This window comes from Monodelphis domestica, chromosome 1 (genome assembly GCF_027887165.1).
Source record: "Monodelphis domestica isolate mMonDom1 chromosome 1, mMonDom1.pri, whole genome shotgun sequence".
Classification (NCBI taxonomy): domain Eukaryota; kingdom Metazoa; phylum Chordata; class Mammalia; order Didelphimorphia; family Didelphidae; genus Monodelphis; species Monodelphis domestica.
In genome coordinates this window covers 565,784,986-565,801,452 of record NC_077227.1, presented here as the reverse complement: position 1 = coordinate 565,801,452, position 16,467 = coordinate 565,784,986, and positions in this window count along the sequence as shown.

Below are 16,467 nucleotides of genomic sequence, written 5' to 3'. Positions count from 1 at the left end.
AATAGATGAAACAAACCAAAAATATATATAAGAAAGAATTAAGGGACATGAATTAAATGTTAGAAATATTAGAGCTAATAGATATCTGGGAAAAAATGAATAGGGTTAAAAAGGAATATACCTTCTTTTCAGCTGCACATGGTACATATGCAAAGATTGACCATGTACTAGGGCATAAAAATATGGCAAACAAATGTAGGAAAGCAGAAAAATAATAAATTCATTTTTTTTCAGAACATAATACATTAAAAATAAAAATTAATAGGGGCTCGTGGAAAGGCAAATTTAAAATTAATTGGAAACTAAATAACATAATTCCTCAAAATTGTCAAAGAACAGATCATAGAAACAATCACTGATTTCATCAAAGAGAATGACAATGAGGAGACAATATATCAAAATAAATGGGATACAGCAAAAGCAGTACTCCAGGGGAAATTTTATATCACTGTACCTCTGACTGCCTATGTCAACAAATTAGAGATGTAGGAGATTGATGAATTGGTCATACAACTTAAAAAACTAGAAAGAGAATAAATTAAACATCTGCAGATAAAACTAAATTGAAAATTCTAAAATTCAAAGGAGAAATTAATAAAATTGAATGTAAAACAACTATTAAATTAATGAATAAGACTAGGAGTTGGTACTTTGAAAAAATAAATAAAATAAAGTACTAGTTAATATAATAAAAAAGAAAAGAATCAAAGTAATAGTATCAAAAATTAAAAGGGCGATCATACCTCTAATGAAGAGGAAATTAAAATAATTGTTAATAGCTATTTTGCCCAATTTTATGACAATAAATGTGACCATCTAGGTGAAATGGGTGAATATTTATAAAAAATATAAATTGCCTAGATTAACAAAAGAAGAAACAGAATACTTATACAATCCCATCTCAGAAAAGGAAACTGAACAAGCCATCAAGGAACTCCCTAAGAAAAATTCCCCAGGGCCAGATGGATTCACAAGTTAATTCTATCAAAATTTAAAGAACAACTAATCCCAATATTACACAAACATTTTGACAAAATAAGCAAAGAAGGAGTCTTGCCAAATTCTTTTTATGACACAATTATAATACTGATCCCAAAGCCAGACAGACCAAAAACAGAGAAAGAAAACTACAGACCAATCTCCTTAATGAACATAGATACAAAAATCTTAAAATACTAGCAAAAAGACTACAGCAAGTTATCACCAGGATTATTCACTATGACCAGGTGGGATTTGTACCAGGAATGCAAAGATGGGTTAATATTAGGAAAATCATCCACTTAATTGGCCATATCAATAACCAAGCCAACAGAAATCACATGATTATCTCAATAAGTGCAGACAAAAACCTTTGAAAAAATAAAATACCCATTCTTATTGAAAACACTAGAAAGTATAGAAATAGCTGGGCATTTCCTAAAAATATTAAATAATACGTATTTAAAACCATCAACAAGTATTATCTGCAAAGGGGATGTTAGAAACATTCCAAATAAGATCAAGAGTGAAACAAGGATTCTGTTATTTACCATGGTTCTAGAAACACTAGCAGTAGCAATCAGAGAAGAACAAGAAATTGAAGGGACTAAAATAGGCAATGAGGAGGCCAAGGTATCACTCTTTGCAGATTGTAAACCTTAAAATTTCTCAGACTTATGAATGTTGGAAATTTCCCCATTGGGGAATCTTCTACTTAAAAAAATTCCCTAGCATATAGTGAGAATTCTACTTGAATGTGAAAACTCCTTGCCTTGGGAATATCCCTACTCCACCCTACTTAAGACTGCTTTAGGACAAAAAACTCCTTGCTGAACAATGAAAGTGCTTTGACCCATGCTTATGGAAAGGACAGGAAGTTCTTTGAGTCATGCCTGTTTTTAAAATTGATACAACGGGGATGCTAGGTACCCATATAGGTGTGGCAACTTGTAAACTACTTAAACCTAAAAGGGTGATAACTTATTCAGAGGTTTTTTCTTAATGAAATTTGTTGACACAGCAGCATTTTTTTCTGACTTACTAAAGAGATTAAAACTACTCAGCTGTGAATTCAAAATGGGCGGTCCTTTAGAAACATCTACAGTGATTGGTAGATGTAAGGACTTAAGGGAGGTGACAGAGGAAATTTTGCCCTTAAAAATAAGAGCTTGGATCTCATTCAGGGATCTCTATTTCTGATTCTCATTCTGGAGGATCTCATTCTGAGAGACTCATTTCCTTGAGGACTGATGCTTGAGGGCTCTTTCCTTGGAGATAGATCTCTTTGAGGAGAAGTGCTCTTGGAGGAAATCTAATTCTGAAGGAGAGCTCCTTGAGGAGCTCCTCTGAGGGGCTCTGTCCCTCTGGGGTAGGAGCTCTGGAGGCTCTTGAGAGAGGCCCTTTGAAACAATCTCTGGCTGGAAGACTCTTTGAGGAAGGACGCTGGCCTGGTGTCACTAGTATCCTTGTTTAGTCAGACCTTCTGGTGAGTGTTAAAAAACTGATTGATTTCTCTTTTAAGACTCAGGTCTAGGCTATATTGGCTCGAGGCCCTTCATACTTATTCCTTTCTTACTCTCTCTCTCTTTCTTTGATTACTCATTGTATTGTTAATTAAAATCTCTATAAAACCCAATTGACTTGGGTATTTTAATAATTGGGAATATTTCCCTGTTGACCACCTTATATTTTATTTTAAAACCCAAAACACTGTAGTGAAACATATTTCTGTGGTAAAATTTACTCACCCTCTCTTATATCTATCAGAATTTATATCTTCCACTATTTTAATCACTACAGTTTAAGACCTCAACCATTTTAAATCTCACAAGATGATATGATGTTCCACTTAAAGAATTCTAGAGAATCAACAAAAAAGCTAGTGGAAATAATCAACAACTTTAGCAAAGTTGGAGAATACAAAACAAACCCACATAAATCATCGGCATTTCTATATATTTCTAATACATCCCAGCAGCAAGAGTTAGGAAGAGAAATCCCATTTAAAATCACCCTAGACAATATAAAATGCTAAGGAATCTACCTGCTGAGACAAACATGGGAATCATATGAACACAATTACAAAACACTTTCCACACAATTAAAACTAGATCTAAACAATTGGAAAAACATTAATTGTTCATGGGTAGAATGATGGCAATCCTATCCAAACTAATTTACTTATTCAGTGCCATACCTATCAAGGTACCAAGAAACTTTTTTTTAATGAATTAGAAAAAATTATAACAAAGTTTATTTGGAAGAACAAAAAATCAAGAATGTCAAGGGAGGGGGCACCTGGGTAGCTGAGTGGATTGAGAGCCAGGCCTAGAGATGGGAGGTCCTAGGTTCAAATCTGGCCTCAGACACTTCCCAGCTGTGTGACCCTGGGCAAGTCACTTGACCCCCATTGCCTAGCCCTTACCACTCTTCTGCCTTGGAGCCAATACATAGTATTGACTCCAAGAAGGAAGGTAAGGGTTAAAAAAAAAAGACTATCAAGGGAAATAATGGGGGGGGGGACTGTGAAGGAGTGGGGTCTAGCAGTACCAGACCTTAAACTGTACTATCAAACAGTGGTCATCAAAACAATATGGTACTGGTTAAGAGACAGAAGGGAGGATCAGTAAAATAGACTTGGGGTAAATGACCTCAGCAAGACAGTGTATGATAAACACAAATATCCCAGTTTGGGGGACAAAAATCAACTCTTTGACAAAAACTGATAATTGGAAGCCAGTATGGGAGAGATTTGGTTTAGATCAACATCTAACACCTACACAAAGACAAATTCAGAATGGGTGAATGACTTGAATATAAAGCAGGAATCTATAAGTAAATTAGGTGAACCCAGAATAGTATTACTGTCAGATCTTTGGGAAAGGAAAGATTTCAAGACCAAACAAGAGTTAGAAAAAAATTACAAAATGTAAACTAAATAATTTTGATTACATTAAATTAAAAAGGTTTTGTACAAACAAAACCAATGCAACCAAAATTAGAAGGGAAGCAACAAATTGAGAAAAAAATCTTTATAACTAAAACCTCTGACAAAGGTCTAATTACTCAAATATATAAGGAGATCAATCAATTGTACAAAAAATTAAGCCATTGCTCAATTGATATAAATGGGCAAGGGACATGAATAGGCAATTTTCAGATAAAGAAATCAAAACTATCAATATGCACATGAAAAAGTGTTGTAATGGAGGGGGAGAAATGGAGTCCCCCACTACTTAATTTAGGAGTAGATTTGGTAGAGATGGAATGGAGCTAAAAGGTGGAGAGAGAATACAGATTGTTTCTCCCCTCTCTTTCCCTGGTAAACCCACAAAGGCAGTCTTCAGATTCACAGATTATAATTTCTTGAGAGAATGGGTTGAAGTAAAATCCAGAATTGAACTGCTTCTTCTTCCTTGGGGAGGAAATATAGTTCTCCTCCCCAAAGCTGCAGGTGCCTCTCCTTAAATATTCTGAGCGGGCATTTGATCTATAGAAACAGCTATTTATTCTTGAGGAACATATAAAAGGTAGGGCAAGTGAGATTGTGGAATAAGGTAATGAGAAAGTGGGAAATAGGAAGTCCCTAAGGATTAACAATTGAACCCCTTCTCCCCAAATCCTGCGGGGTCAGGCTTTGCCTGCCTGACACTCTGGGGTCAATTGTGATAGGTGTCCTGACTTCTGACTGTTCTGATTATGATATAGTTCTGCTTTAGAGGGAGAGAGAAAACCTTCCTGGGATGGATAACTTTATATCAAAGTCCTATCCACTCCTGTTGTCTTCCACTGGATTCAGGAGGTCTAGATTCACAAAAGGATGATCAAAACTCTGAGCTTCTCTCAGATCAACCTCTCTGGAGGACTCCCCAAAAAGAAGTGTATTAACTGCTTGGATTCTCTCAGCTTCTCAGTTCTTTCTCCAGAATTCTCCATCCTTCCTGCCCTTCCCCTGCTCAAGTTGGTCCTCTAGCATGATGAATCTGCTTTCCTCTCTTACAGTGTTCTAAATCTCGTATAATTAGAGAAATGCAAATCAAAACAACTCTGAGGTACCACTTCAAATCTAGCAGAGTGGCTAACATGACAGCAAAGGAAAATAATAAATGTTGGAAGAGATATGGCAAAATGGGGACATTAAAGCATTGCTGGTGGAGTTGTGAATTGATCCAACCATTCTGGATGGTGTAAAAATGGAGATTTGAACCCCGGACTTCAATCCCCAGAAGTCCTTGCTCTAGTTCCCAGGATGCCCTCTAATCTCACTGAGATTCCCACCTGGGCAAGATCAAAAATTCTATTTAAATTGGCTGTAAAGCCTACTGAGCCTCTCTTCCTACTTACCCTTCCAAGCAGACACATCTCTCATGATGTAAGTGAAATTGAATGGGCCTTTCAGCCCTCCTAGGCACATGCTTTCTTACTTGTATTTTCTTTAATTCTTAATCTTTAATAAATCTCATAAAATATAATACTTCTAGCAGAGAAACTAATTTTATCTGTTACAATGGCAATTTGGAACTATGACCAAAGGACTTTAAAAGACTGGCTGTCCTTTGATCTAGCCATACTACTACTGGGTTTATTTCCCAGAGATAATAAAGAAAAAGACTTGTACAAAAATATTTATAGCCACACTTTGTGGTGGCCAAAAATTGGAAAATGAGGGGATGCCCTTTGTTTGGGGAATGACTGAACAAATTGTGGTATATGCTGATGATGGAATACTATTGTGCTAAAAGGAATAATGAACTGGAGGAATTCTATGTGAACTGGAACGACCTCCAGGAATTGATACAGTGTGAAAGGAGAATCAGGAGAACTTTATACATAGAAACTGATACATTATAGCACAATCAAATGTAATGGACTTCTCTACTAGTATCAATTCAATAAACTAGGACAATTCTGAGAGACTTATGAGAAAGAACACTATTCACATCCAGAGAAAGAACTATGGAAGTAGAAAAACAGAAGAAAAACAACTGTTTGATCACTTGGGTCAATGGGGATATTATTGGGAATGTAGACTCTAAAGCGATCACCCTAATGCAAATATTAATAATATAGAAATAGGTCTTGACCAATGACAAATGTAAAACCCAATGGAATTGCTCGTTGGCTATGGTGGGGGGGGAAGGAAAGAACATGAATCATGTAATTGTAATATAATAGGGAGAAAGAGGAAGAATGGGAATGGAGCCTCCTTCTTTTAAGGCAGGGATAGAGTGAGGAGATAATGTTGATAAGCCAAGGGACAGAATATTTACTCCCTAAGCTCTCCCTGGCACCCCCATCCCCCATTGTGGCCTCAATTCCTAACTACTGTGTACTCTGATGATCTTATTTGAAGAGACATGTGGTGATAAGCCTCTTTCTTCTAGAGAGAGAAAATGTCACTTCTCTCCCCTTCAATCTCAGGCTTCCCTCTAGTAAAGGCTGGAACCAGTCTCTGGGTCCTATTAACTGAATTTATTTGAGGGAAACAGAAAAAGGGACATGGCAGATGAAAGAGTAGAAAATTGAGGTTCAAGAGAGGAAGAGGGAGAAAAGGTCCCTAGTTGTCTACTACCCTCTCTCCCAAAGTCAGGCAGATCAGGTCTTGGTCAACCTGAACCCCTTGGAGTTAGGGTTAAGAAACCCTGGTTTCTTGGCTGTACAATGAGTATTCCTAAGTTCAAGGTTCAAAGAGGTTGGTGGAGGTCTTCTTTATGGACAGCTTGTATATCAAGTCCTGTCCACTGGTTTGTCTTTTGGGGAAGATTTTGGGGTCAGGAATCACAAGGAGAGAGATCGCTGAATTGGAGATTAATCCAGAACCTACTTCTCTGGTGTGTATGTTTCTAGTCTCTCTCCAACTGCCTGAATCAACTCACTCTCCCCTCTCTCTCCAAAGTTCCGTGTTCCTTTTTGCCTATCCCCCACTGCTGAAGAATGTTGCAGCTCTTCCAAGTTTATTTTCCTTCCAAGATCTCAAACCTTCTCTTACATAACCACTGAAAAATATTCTAAATTAATTAAATAAAAATGTTTAATTAAACCTTTTTTTAGAAAAAAAAAAAGACTTCAGCAAGCTAGTGTTTGGTAAACCCAAAGATCCCAGCTTTGGGAGCACTCACTATTTGACAAAAACTACTGGGAAAGTTGGAAAACAGTTTGGGAAAAAGTAGGTTTATATCAACATCTCATATCCTATACAAGATAAATTCAAAATGGATAAATGTGAACATAGAATAATATACATGTTAGATCTATGGGAAAGGAAGGAATTTAAAACCAAGCAAGAACTTTACAAAATGTAAAATGAATGATTCTGATTATATTAAGTTTAAGAGGTTTTGTACAAAGAAAGCCAATACAACCAAAATTAGAAAGAAAGCAAAATAATCGTATGAAAGAGTGTTCTAAATCCCTCCTGATTAGAGAAATGCAAATCAAAACAATTCTGAGGTACCACCTCACACCTAGGAGAGTGGCCAATATGACAGCAAAGGAAAATACTGAATGTTGGAGAGAGTGTGCCAAAATTGGGATACTAATGCATTACTGGTGGAGTTCTAATTGATCCAACCATTCTGGAAAGCAGTTTGAAATTATGCTCAAAGGACTTTAAAAGACTGCCTGCCCTTTGAACCAGCAATACCACTGCTGGGTTTGTACCCCAAAGAGATAATAAGGAAAAATACTTGTTGTTTACAAATAACAGAGATCAACATTGAGTTGACCACTCCTCTGACAACAGTGTTATTAGATGGTTGTGGATTTTGCAATTTAGGAGCAGAAACATTCATACTGGTGCTTGATGTCAAAGCTGGTGTAATGTCAGGAGAGTCATCCACAGTTTCAGTGTTTACTGATCCACTGTTGTCTTGAAGTCTGTAAATGACATCAATAAGGATGGGGAAAGAGTGGAATGAAGTAGATGTCCTTCAAAATCAGAAAGATTACTGAAGAAATTTTAGTGAGTAAAAGAAAACTGGACTGAAAGCAGTGGTTAGAGAAAGCAAAGAGTATATACCCATACCTTTCTAAACCTGTGAGTGAGGGGAATAAGAGAAGAAATAGCCTCCATGAATGTGATCTATTTAAAAGAGTTAAGTTTCTGGTAAAGCCAAAATCTGGAAAAAATGTTATTGAAAAGATCTGTGATGTAGAGAAGGTTGTTGATAATAAAGTAGAGGTTGTAGGAAGCATGGTATGACACTGACACATGTACACACAAAAAGAACTGGAGCTTTAGTTAAAGCCTGGAAATTCAGGATGTCACTGATAGCTTCATTTAGAGAATCAAATTGGTTCAAGGAATGGGTCACAAATAACATGTCTTACCATTTCTCCGTTCCATAATTATCCCTAAGTAGAAGAGGAGTCAAACTTTCCTCTCACCAAATGTCTTCCATCCCCTGCTGGATACAACATATCTCCTGAGAGAAAGGGCAGCAAGAGGCTAGGGCAAGTGTCTTCTATCTACTCAAAATCAACAAATTCCATTTCTGCCAGCTTAAGGCAATTTCTGCTTTCTGCTGCCATCTCTATCTCCCTCCCAGAATGTGGAGAATTTCTAATGCAAAGAGAGCCAACCTTCCATTTGACATCAGACTTTTCATGTTTGTCCCAGGAGGAAAGAGGAAGAGCATTTTGCTATGCAAATTTGGCTTCTGTCTCCTAACACCCATTCTTGTTCTATCTCTACTCTTCAGATAGAAGTAGTGAAGCAAGACCTATAACCATGTCTCTCTTATCTCATGCTATACTTGCTTCTAAGTCAATCTCCAATATCCTTTAGGAAGAAGAGTGGTGTCCTTCACTTAATAATGAACATTCTCACACCTTCCCATCCCAGTGATTCTGAATCTCAGTCTGTCATCATCCAAACCTAATTCCCCATGCCAACTATCTGATTCCTTATAGCCATTCCCATCAACCTTTTTGCCCCAAAGTTTCAACCAAACATCACCCAGCCCTTCTACTATACCCTCTGGAATGTCTATTCAATGAGAAACAAACTAACTTTATCCTTAATCTTTTCCTCTCCCATTCCTTACATCTAATAGCTATTACTGAAATCTAGCTCCCCATTGATGATATAGTCTCCCTGGGTACCGTTTCCAGTACTGGCAGCATCTTCACCTATTCCTGTTAGGCTCACTGGTTGTGGCAAAGGGCTTAGCAAAGTCCTAGTGTTCTATCCTGAACCCTTCTCTTTTCTCCCTTTGCTTCACCTGGTGATCTCAGCAGCAACAGTGGATTCAATTACTATCTACATGTTGAAAATTTTGACATCTAACATCCTGCCCAGACTCTGCTGACTTCAATCAATCTTGCATCTGCAACTGGATTTCAGATATCTTGAACTGGATATCCAGTAGACATCTTAAACAAAGTATGTTCAAAACAGAACTCATTTTCTTTCCCCCTAAAGTAAACTCTCTCCCACTCCTACCTTCCCTGTTACTATAAAGGGTAACACCATCCTTCTACTCTATTCTGGCTTACAACACAGGAGTCAACCTTGCTTTCTCACTGCCACCACTCATATCCAATCTGTCACCAATGTCTATTGATTTCACTTCATAAAATTTTTCTAGTATGGCCACCTTTCTCCTCTAACATGACCCCCATTCTGACCTAGGTCCTCATCACCTCGTGCTTGAACAATTGCAATAACCTGTTAAATGGGTCAGCCTGCCTCAAGTCTCCCCTATCTGATCTATCTTACATTCAATCATTTAAGTAATTTTCCTACATTGCAGATTAAACCTTATCACCCTTGGTAAACTCAAGTGGGCTTCCCCTTTGCCTCTAGGATCACAATTTCCCTATTTGGAATTCAAAGCCCTTCATAACCTAGCCCCTTTTTTTCCCTTTCTAATCTTATTACACCTTATTTTTTCCTTACTACATATTATTTGATCCAAGGATACTGGCCTCTGTGCTATTTCACAAATAAGATATTTCATCTCTCAGTTCCTAGCATTTGCTCATGTTGTCCCCCATACCTGGAATGCCCTCCCACCTCAACTCTGCCTTCTGGCTTCCCTGGCTTCCTTTAAGTCCCACCCAAATTCCATCTTCTATTTCATTCTTGTCATTCAGGCTTCCAAATTTGGATTCATCCTCAACTCCTTACATTTCCATATCCTTATCATTTCTACCTGTTCCACAAATCTCCCATATCCTTCCCCTCTTCTCTACTTAGATAGCCACTATCTTCTTTTTAGGCTGCATCGCTTATTTATCAAGATTATTGCAATAGCTTCTTAATTTTATCTCCCTCAAGTCTTTCACATCTCCAATCCAAGTCTTTCACATCTCCAATCCATTCTCCACACTGTTGCCAAAGTGTCATTCCTAAAGCAAAGGTCTAATTATGTCACGTTTCTATCTTCTACATTTCATTGAGGATCAAAACAACCTACTTTGGTATTCAAAGCCCTTGATAATCTTACTCTAACCTGTCTTCCCAGGCTTACTAAATATTACTCCCTTTTCAGTTCAGCAGAACTGGCCTTCTTACTTGTATTGATTTAGAATCTTGAACCCTAGAGACTACATTTCCCACAATCCCCTTTTCCTTTACCTGTTTGTGTGTCTCCTTATGTGGATGGAGGTTTGGAGTTTCTGTTTTCCACCCATGCTCTCTCTCTCTTGTGCTCTCCTGGAGGCACTGGCTGGAGGTAGCAGCGTGGGGCTAGGTGCTGCTGGGCTTTTCATTGGCATTTAATTTTCCCTTTTGTTAAGATTAAAATTTAGGGGATACTGAGGCAGGTAGAAATTAGTTTCTCTCTTCAAGGAGTATTATATTTTTAGAGGTTTATTAAAGGTTGAGAATTTAAGAAAAATACAAGAAAGGCATGTGCCAGGTGGGCCGAAAGGCCCAATTCAATTTCACTCACATCATGAGACGAGTCTGCTTGCCAGCGGAGACAGGAAGAGAAGAGAGCCTGCCATGGGTGGAGACCCTTTAATAATGATTTGCTCTCGGCCCAAGTGAGAATTCAGTGAGACACTTTTTGCTCTAAGTAAATTTTTAATAAATAGTATTAAAATAAGACTTGGAATAGTTCTATCAATATTTATAGTTTCCTTCAAATCTCAGCTCAAATGCTACTTCCTATAAGGTTTTTCCTTAACAGCTTCTATTGCATTCAATTTACCTTCTGTGTATGTTGTATTTATTTATCTGTATGTGTGTGTGTGTGTGTATATATATGTGTATATATATATATATATATATATATATATATATATACACTCCTCCCAATAGAATATGAAACTCAGGATAGAGATTTATTTCATTTCTCTCTTTGTTTTGCTGGTGCCTGTTATTTATTGGTTGTGATTAGTCTTTCTAGTTTTAGTTTGGTTTTAAATTGACCCAGTATAATACATCAATGAAGCTGTACAAGAAGGTTTATCAGCCTAGTAAATTCTTCCAGAGATTGCATTACACAGTTATAGCCTTGAAGAAACCATGGTTACTTCCATGTCAAGAAGAGGCATATGAAGAGGTTGTAATGGAAGAATTATTGATGATTGCAATGCCTAAATAAAACTGTGATGATGATCCATATGGAAAGCCCTTCCAAAGATAACAGATTACCATCCATCCAATTTTACACATCCTGTGTAACTTTTGTCCATTTCTTTTTAGAAATCTTCCACAAAAGGTCTACTACCCATAAAGGTATCCTTTCCACATCTTGCTTGGGGATATGACACACCCGCGATCTGGGAAATCCATGTAAAATTTTTTAATCACCACAAGATTTCACATGAGAGATTGCCATAAACATGTTTGGTATCTCTGAACTAGTATATAAAACTAGATTTCTTTTACTACAAATTTAATTTAAAGAAAAAACATATAGCTACTTATTAAACCATAAAATATATACTGTGCAGGTAATATTATACATGAGTCCATACATTTTATGCATTTATGAGTTACTAAACTCTTAAAAATATCTACATATCTAGCCTTTCTATATCATCTGCTGGCCTTCATGTTCTTTTTGAAAACTTTAACTTTTTGCTTATTTTAACTTTAAAAAAGAAATTGTGCATGTTTATAGTATTAAAAGATAAAATATGTTGATATTACACAATACTATACATATATTTTGTGTATTTCTGAGTTTCTAAACTTTTTCTGTATCATCTGCTGGCCTTCACATGTAATCTACAGCATCTGCAAAACTTCCTTCAAATTCCCATTTAATTTCTTATGCTGACCCTCTATATATAGATGGGTGAAATTACAATGTGAAAGAGATACCTGGGTATGAAAAGATACTTGCCTCTCCCAACTTCTAAGGGCAGCAAGGAAAGTACCTTTTTCATATATATTCTTTGAAGTAAATCTTTGCCTTATATTTTGCAACATTCACTTTTGTTTGTTTTTATAGTTATTCTTTCAATTTATATTTTGGTGGTCATTGTGCATAATAATGTGTTCATGATTCTACTTATTACTCTATATCAGTTCATGTAAGTCTGCTTCTCGATATTCACCATGTTCATTGTTATATAAGTTCAGTAATAAATACTTGCTTCCAACTGGATCTCGATTTTTCACCATTCTCTAACTGATGATCATCTCATTTGTTTCCAGTTTTTTGCTACCACACAAAGTGCTGATATAGATATAGGTATAGATATGTCTCTGTATTAATAGATCTTTATCAATACATGAACTCTTAGAGATATAGAATAGTAGAATATCAAATGGTATGGAAATTTTAACTATAGTGAGATCTCATTTTACTCTCACCAGTATATTCTAGGGCCCTTTGAATAAGTTAAATATCATGCATGATAGCAAACCACATTATTTAATAAGTATTTCTTCAATGAATATAACTAGATACTTTAAGATTTTTCTTAAGCTTATCAGAGCTACCAGCATCACTACTCTTGTACTTTGGGATCATTTCATTAATATTTTTCATTAATGCTATTTAGTTATTAATAAAAAGAAGCACTGAAGGGGCAGCTGGGTAGCTCAGTGGATTGAGAGCCAGGCCTAGAGATGGGAGGTCCTAGGTTCAAATCTGGCCTCAGACGCTTCCCAGCTGTGTGACCCTGGGCAAGTCACTTGACCCCCATTGCCTAGCCCTTACCACTCTTCTGCCTTGGAGCCAATACACAGTATTGACTCCAAGAAGGAAGGTAAGGGTTTAAAAAAAAAAAAGAAGAAGCACTGCTCTGAGGTAGACACAATTTGTTACACAGAGAACTCCTAACAAAAATTAATTTGGGAAGTAATGTTTGAAGCAAAACAATGCTTCTCAGAGAGAATGAACATGATTAGGGGAACTGCTATGAGATTTAATGCCACTTGGTGTAATATAACTGTAATATGAGGACAGGGAGAGAATGGAGTCTTTCCTCCCTGCTGGGTCTGAATCAGAGTGAGGTAAAGATGGAGTAGAGTCAAGTAGAGAGAGGATGGATTGTCTTCCCTCTCAGCTCTCCCTGACAAACCCCACTCTAGTTGCCTTTAAAGACCTTAACTTCTGTTCCCTCAGAGACCTTGACTAAACAGGCTTGATTCAGTTAGCTTGTCTCCCTGGGAAGAGGAATGTCACTTCCCTCCTCCCAACTTCAAGCCTCTCTCTAGATGTGATGGAGTCAGTCACTTGTTCTTATTAAACTGCTTTACTCTAAGGGAACAAGGCAAGGGATAGGGCAGATGAGTTTAGGAATGAGGCAGAAGGGAAGAGGGAGCAGGGGGTCCCTAAAATAACCAAAACCCCTTCTCCCCAAAGTCTGGCTGATCAGGCTTTGTTGATCTGACCCCCTGGGGTCAGTTAGAAGAAGCCCTGGCTCTCCAACTGCCTTGGCAGCTGTAACCAATCCAGGACTTTAGGAGATCTGGAGGAAATCTATCTTCTAGTGAACAGCTTCCAGTTGAAGTCTTAGTCATTTGATTTTCTTCTTGGGGTATTGGGGGGTAGCTTCTCAGAGAGGAAAAGAATCTTTCGAACTGTCCAGATCAGCTCACTTCCTCTCCTTTCCTCAGACTTTTCTCTCCTTCCTGCTGTTCCTGCAGAATTCTCCAGCTTGCCAGATCTGCTTCTCTCTTTTCTGTTGGCAGATTAAGTCCAGTTCCTCTCTTAGAAACCCCAATTTTGGTTTTCTCGAAGTTGTCAACTTCACACTTTGCAGTGAGTTAAATCTTACTTACCTTATGTGTACCAATATGCTATTCTGTCTATCTACATGCTATCTCCTTTATACCCCCTCCCAAAATAAAAGATCTTAACCTTACCTATTCTTAAATCTATTTTATCGTCCTACGCTAAGATCTGGGTTTAGGAAGGTATTTTAGGTTAAGTGTGTAGGTATAAAGGTTTGATACAATGAAACAATTCCGGATTTGGGGATTAACAATATTTCTAACAGTATGCAACAAAGTTTGTAACTATCTAATAACAATGGCTTATGGAAAATTTTTGACTAACATGAAATTCTCCTCAACTCCTTATATATCTAATGCTTATTTAAAGGTTTATCTATCACACTGTATAACTATATGTGATTTTCCATGCTTCAAGTTTGATTTATTCTTTCCCTATAGCTAACTATCTAGTTTATATAACTTCCTTTTTCTCACCCTATCTCTGTCCCTGTTTTTTAAGGGTTTTTTAAGGGTTAAATATGTTAGTTTCTTCCTACTCTAAGTTAATCTATTAGTCTGTTAGTAAAATTTATGTTATGCACAAGTATGCTTTCTGTACAATTATAACATATGATACATACACGTTTCATAATACATAAATTCTGCTTTGGAGTAAACCAGACCGAAAGATATTGTCTTTCTGCCTGTTTGAGTCCTGCGTGGATCTTATTTACAAATATATACATTTTCCTCATGGACTGTGCTCATTTATGACAACAGTCCCTAAATCAGTTTGTTATTTGTGTTTGTGTATTAGCTATGTGCTATTGGATGCATATACTCACACCGTTGCCAATGTCTCCTCTTCACATGTTGCCTGTTGAGTCTATTTTCTTTCTTCTTATGCAGGAATTATGTACATGTGTGTGCATTTCCCTAGTTTGATGTTAATGTGTACGATGATTCATCTTATGTGACGTGCTTTATAGATGTTCTTTTCCTATATAGTTCTTGGTTTGCAGTTTTTCCTGTGTTCTGTATGTCCTTTATGTCCATTTGTAGTCTCTGGTGTTTTCTGAAAGTTTCCTCAGGTCCAGTTCTCTTCCTCTGTTCACTAACCCATTTTACTTGTTGTCTCACCTTGGTTGTAGATTTTTCTGTCTTTTTACCGGATCTTACAGGATCATTCATGTATGTAAGAGTGATTCAGATTGAGTGAGTGTAACTCAGAGTTTTTTGAAGTTTATCTGATTTGTTTTATGTGTATGCCTGTATGTTATGTTATTCTTGTATTTTGATTTAAGTTTATAGAGGGTTGAGATATGGAGAGTTAGATCGATGTCATTCTTGTCTGTATTATGGTCTATCTATCTTTGTGCATTATTTAACTTCATTATCACTTTCTATGAGGCTATCTTTCTCTTGGTCACTTTCTCTTTGAGTTTGAGCTTCTTGCGTGTGTTTTGGAGCAATCTCTGTATCGGTTTCATCTGGGGCAGTTTGGTCATGCATGTGATCTGGAGCAATTTCTGAATTAGTTTCGTATGGGGCAGTTTGGCCAAAGTGGAATTTAACATGAGAAGCGTGGTAGTATTTACATATCTTTATCTCTCTCTGTTCTGGTAACTTTGACAATGTCTATTTTCCTTTTGACAATGGTTCGTGAGGATGGCTTTTACCCTTCCCTTGAGAAGCAGTCTGCAATGAGTTTCTCAGGTCAAAGAATAGGGTTTCTCCTTCTCTGAGGTCTTGGGCTGCCTCAATTAGTGGTCTGGGGATGGATGTTGCATTACTTTGGCTTTCTCTCTGAGCTTACTCTAGAAGCTACAAGCTATATTCTCAGTGTAGGTGCCATCCCTCCCTTCCTCCCCCTGGGAAGATTCTGTCTTGGGTGGAGGATGAGGGATGCTGGTGACATATTGCAGCTTTCTCTGTATTCCCTTGGATGGATGTGTAAGTGTCACTTGGACTGTTGGAGGTAACTGCAGGCATATTGTGTTGGAGTTTAGAAGCTTCCAGTTAGAAAGGAATCTTCTTAGGCACATGATATTGAATTGGCAGAAGTGTTAAGGATTGAAGACAGTGTATCTCTTTTGATCTTTGCCTGAACTTGACTTTTTTCTTTTCCCTAGCAAAATAGCATGGAGTTAGCGTGTAATTAAAATTTTTTTATTTTGCATTTATTTTGCTTTTTTTTCAAGTGCCAATTTCATATATTTGAATTTGGCAGGGGAGGGGATGTTGAGTTTGTGTAAAATGAGGTCCTACTATACTTTATTTATGTAATTTCTAATTGATTTTCAGAATAATTTTAATTCACAGATCTATCAACAACAAATCTCTGTGCCTGTCTTTCAGCAAACTTT